Source organism: Manis pentadactyla, chromosome 16 (genome assembly GCF_030020395.1).
Source record: "Manis pentadactyla isolate mManPen7 chromosome 16, mManPen7.hap1, whole genome shotgun sequence".
Lineage (NCBI taxonomy): Eukaryota > Metazoa > Chordata > Mammalia > Pholidota > Manidae > Manis > Manis pentadactyla.
In genome coordinates this window covers 44,710,410-44,715,688 of record NC_080034.1, presented here as the reverse complement: position 1 = coordinate 44,715,688, position 5,279 = coordinate 44,710,410, and the positions used below count along the sequence as shown (strand labels likewise).

Sequence of the window (5,279 nt, the reverse complement as noted above, 5' to 3'; positions counted from 1 at the left end):
TGCATTCTCGCCGTCTTTCTTTCCTCAGCTCTCTTTCTTCAGTCTCTTGCAGCTTCCTACCCTCTTTTTCTTCTTCTGTCTCTCTATTATGATACACTTTCTCTGCCACCTGTACTAAGTCTCGCAGAGTTTTGTCCTGCAGTCCTTCTAGCTTTTGCAATTTCCTCCTGATATCTTTACTAGACTGATCTATAAAAGCTACAGTAACTGTGGCTTTATGTTCTTCACTGACTGGATCATATGGAGTGTACTGCCGAAAAGCCTCCATGAGTCTTTCTAAAAATGCTGAGGGGGATTTGTCGGGTCTTTGAAGGACTCCCCTTACCTTAGCCAAATTGGTGGGGTTCCTCGCCACTCCCCGGAGACCTGCCATCAGAGCCTGGCAGAAGACTTTCAGGTGCTCCTTAAGTTCCGGGGTTTTGAAATCCCAATCAGGTCTGGTCAGAGGGAACCCTTCCTCGATAATGGCTGGGTTCTGAGTGGGACGCCCATCTTCCCCTGGTATATTCTTCCGGGCCTCTAGGAGGATCCAGTCTTTTTCTTTTGTTGTAAACAGGACCTGTAACAACTGGCTGCAGTCATCCCAAGTGGGCTGATATGTGAAAAGTAAAGATTCAATCAGATTGGTCAACCCTCTGGGATTTTCTGAAAAACGGGGATTTTGGGTCTTCCAGTTGTAGAGGTCCGAAGAAGAGAAAGGCCAATACTGTAGGAGTTGCTGGCCATCCTCGGAGGGGGGGCCGAGGGCTCGAAGGGGAAGTGCCACAGAGGCCCCTGGTAAGGGGGCCCAGCGGCTCCTCATTCCTCCGGCTGGGCCAACGTTCTGCCCTCTGCTGGCCTGAGGGGTCGGAGGAGGTGGGGGAATGATGGGAACGGGAAGGACAGGAGGAATGGGAGGAATGGGAGGAATGGGAGGAATAGGAACCATGGGGGAGGTTGGTTGGGGGGGAGTGGTAGGAGGGTATGGAGGGGGAGACTCGAGGAGGGCGAGATCTGCATCGGGGGGTGAAGGCAGAACTTAGGTTCTTTTGGGTCACTGCAGAGCACAAAAACCTGTGAAGATGGGTGGGGTAAGAAGGGCTGAACCCAAGAGGGGCGTTCTGTGACTAAGTTTTCCCAGACAAGAATGTAAGGAATCTGGTCTTGGCGTGCGTGGTATCCGGTACCGAAAACTTTATTCTTGACTGCCTGTATAAGGGGAAGAGAGAAAGATCCCCTGGGAGGCCAGCCAACCTGAAAAACCGACCAATCGGCCGAGGCCAGAGTGTTCCCTTTATCCTTTTTAACAAGAACAGACAGATTATGTCCTCTACTCTTTATGTCTCCCCAGTGTCTTAAAGTCAAGTCTAAAGGAGTCGTCTGCGTCTGTCCCATTTTTTCCATCAACAACAAAACTAAGATAAACACAATAGCTAACAAACAGGCGCCTACAGAGAAGAATCTACTGCAGCCACGGAGGCAAAACTGAAAGTAAGTTGAGGGCCTGTTGAACTGCAGCGGCAGCCGACTTTCCTCACAGATGAGGACCTCGTCCTCCAGACGGGGGCAAGGGACGTCTCCCAAGACCCTTGGTCGGTGACCTGCCAGCGCGTCCGCCTAAGTCAATGCCGACCCAGATACAGATTGGAGCTCCTACAGGCTTATACAGGCTTCAGGTTTGTTCGCGAACAAAAACATTGAGTGCACTCACCAGCTGGCAAGGCACTTTCTGATTAAACACAAAACGTTATTACAGGTTTGACAAGAGACACACGGATACAGACACGGTAATACCTGGCCAGGGCAAGCCTCCGATCCTTGGCTTTTCATTCCTCTTTGGGGGCATGCGATCCTGGACGAGCCCCCAAATGTAAGACCTACCAGCCTTATTCAGGTCAGCATTTCCCCCCGGTGAGAAAACGAGGGCCACGGCAGATCAATGCAACAAGCAAGAGGTTTATTATTCCAGCTAGCTGGGGTTCAAGTGTCTGCCCAACACAGCAGGTTTCAACAAGGACCCCGAGCACTCAAAGCCAAGGGTTTATATAGCATTTTCAAAGCACTTAACTCATAGTAATTTTCCACAGCTACACATTATTTTTGCAAGTCATACACCCTGGGGTTAAGCGAGAGCAAAATAAGACCACTCCTCAACTGTTAGGGAGGTTCTGCACGATAAGCTTGGTATGTAAGATTAGCTGACCAAGGTTAGCTGACCAAGAGTCACAGCTGCCCATAACCCGGTGTTCATGATTAACTTGTTTTCCAAGGCCTTACCCAGTTCCAATTTTTCTTTCTAAGTCACATACTCAGAAAATGGCTTCTAGGCCCTTAAGATGGCTACTCTTATGCTAACTTATTTCCATTCTTACAGAACAAAGGGATCCCTCTAAGGTTTAGCAGTAAACCTGCCTGGAGTGTTGAGTTTGCATCCCTTGCAGGAGGAAATGCCAATTCCAAACTACTCCCTGAGGAGTGAAGGGTTTGGACCCATGTTATCACACCAATTTTTAAGACTTCTAAAAGAGGGAAGGATCCTCAGATCACCTAGTTCTGAAAGCTAACAAGGCTTGTGGGGTTCCATGAGACCCACAAGACTGTAGCAGACAAAGGAGTTGTTACCAGATGTATGTGTGCCTGCCATGGCTATCCCCCTAGGCTCATTGGAGAGGGAGCAGGCAAAATTGCTCATTCCCCAGTCTTTTCTTGAAAGAAATCTGTCTGTATACTTTGAGAGCTTCTGCTTGAAGGTCAGGCTTCTAATTTAGGGGGTGGCTGTGATATTCCCCAGAGCCTGGGGAAACTGGCAGACACCTTCCCTGTCATCCCCTCTAGTCCACTCCAACTCATCAGTATCTCCCTTGAATAAGTTTATACACAAGTTGGAGCAGCAGCTTTTGTGTTGTAGCCCAAGGGACTGGTCCCCAAGTAACCTGGCTCTGAGTGCCAATGGGGCTTCCATTCAGGAGTCACACAGGGATGAAGCAAACCAAGAAATACTTCTTATCTGGCTAACCCCCAGGGCTCAGCACAGAGAGAGCAAGCAAAAATGCCCATCTTCTAGTCTTTCTCCAAGAAGGGTGGGTCTAATGGCATTTAAAAGCAGCCATCTGGGGGTGTCAGGCTTCTACTTTAGCATACATCTAGGGTCTGGGTACATTGTCCTTGGACACTGTTTAAACCAGCAGATGTCTCTCTTGTGTTCTCCCTCCTGCCCACTCCGAGTCCTCAGTGTTTCCCTGGAAGGAGCTTCACATACATCAGATGCCTCAGCTTTTCCTGCTGCCCAAGGGACAGGCCCCCACATCATCTGGCTCTGCTAACCATGGACTCTGCATTCACAAGTCCCACAGGACTGTAGCAAACAAAGGACTTCTTTTTTAAAAAATTGAGATATAATTGACATAACATTGTGTAGGTTTAAGATATGTGTTGTTTTGATATGCTTATATATTACAATGTGATTACCACCATAGTGTTAGCTAACACCTCTATCATATCACACAACTATTGTTTATGTAGTGAGAACATATAAAATATAGTCTCTTAGCAGCTTTGAATTTATAATACAATATTTTGACTACAATCGCTGTTGTGCATTGTATCTCCAGAATTATTACATCTTCTAGTTGCAAGGTTTAATTTTTAATTTTTTTTCAAATTTTAGTTTTCTTGAGGAGCCTCCATACTGGCTTTCATAGTGGCTGAACCAATTTACATTCCTGTCAACATGCACTAGGGTTCTCTTTTCTGCACATTCTTGCCAACACTTGTTACCTTTTGCTTTATGATGATAGCATTTCTAATAGATGCCAGTTGATACCTTATTGTGGATTTGATTTGCATTTCCCTGATTAGTGATGTTGAGCATCTTTTCATACATCAGCTGGCCATTTGCATGTTTTCTTTGGAAAAATGTCCATTCAGGTCCTCTGCCCATTTTTAAATCAGATTGGCTTTTTTTGCTTTTCAGTTGTATGAATTCTTTAGCTACTTTGGATATTGACCCTTTATCAGGTATATGATATGCAAATATTTTCTTCCATTCCATAGCATCCTTTTACATCTTGTTGAAAGTTTTTTATTGTGCAGATTTTTAGTTTGATATAGTACCAGTTGTTTATGGCAGGCAGATAAAGATTTGGAAGGTGCAGACAGTGCTCCTGCTTTTGAATCTTTGTGGCCACCAAGATGTCATGAGAGATCTGAGCTTGAATCCTAGTAGCAGTTTGATTTTGGTCTCTGCATCTCAGGAAAATACTCTGTACATGGGAGGTGAATAAATATGGAACAGATTCAGCTGTTATCAGGCTACCTGCAGTGGGCTTACTGCTGCTCCATTTTCCAGACTGTAGCATGCTGCACTATGCAGCTGGAGAGAAGTCAGTCTTGCTATGGAGAATGTGGTCCTGCATGTTAATCTAGAGATCAGAGGGTCACCAAAGCAGTGTTGTTTCTTGTGACTGCTCCCCCAACTCTGCCTGTTTGTCACAGCTTCTAACAATACCAAAATGATCATGTGACACCCCTATAATTAGTGAGAAGCTGAGGTCACTCCACCACACCTAGAATGACCCCCACCCCATGGACAATAATGATGTCCATATTAGCTCCCTGAGATCTGAGTCTTCCTCTCCCAAAGGCTTGTACCTCACCACAGTGGCAGATGATGGATTCCTCAGGATTTGGGCCCTGGAACTGAAAACTCTAATTGCATTTGCTCCTGTGACCAATGATCTTTTCTGCACATTTTTTTCCCCACACGGTGGAGTTATTGCCACAGGGACAAGAGATGGTTACATCTAGTTCTGGACAGCTCCGAGGGTCCTATAATCACTGAAGCACTTGTGCCAGAAAGCCCTTCCAAGTTTCCCAACAATTTACCAAGTAATAGCACAGTCAATGCTCAATAAAATGAAAGACTTGCAGCAAACAGGACGTTTAAAGCAATGCTACATCGTCTTACTGGTTTTCTCTGTAGAGGATAACTCTTCCTGGTAAAGAAGTAGTTGGAATAATGGGCAAAACATCTTGGACTGAAGTAGAATTTCTCTTTGGGATCATGACTAGAATGTAGTAAATCCAGATTCCAGTGGCTTAGTCATGGATCTTTTTCTCCATAATTTGTGAAAGTCGGTCATTCCACTTTGGTGGAAACAGAGCCTTATCTTAAGTGGACCTAAGTCTTCAGTCCATTTATAAACAGTAATGTTGAACTCTTTTTAGATCATTTTGATTCAAAGTGCATTTATGGATGTTGTTTTGATAAAAGAAGTAACCTGGCCTCAAGAGCCTCTCTG

General features: G+C 45.5%; 1 pseudogene; it reads left to right on the top strand.

Moving 5' to 3' along the window:
• Positions 1-926: 926 nt before the first annotated feature.
• Positions 927-4,980, top strand: LOC118924126 (WD repeat and SOCS box-containing protein 2-like; annotated as a pseudogene).
• Positions 4,981-5,279: the final 299 nt, after the last annotated feature.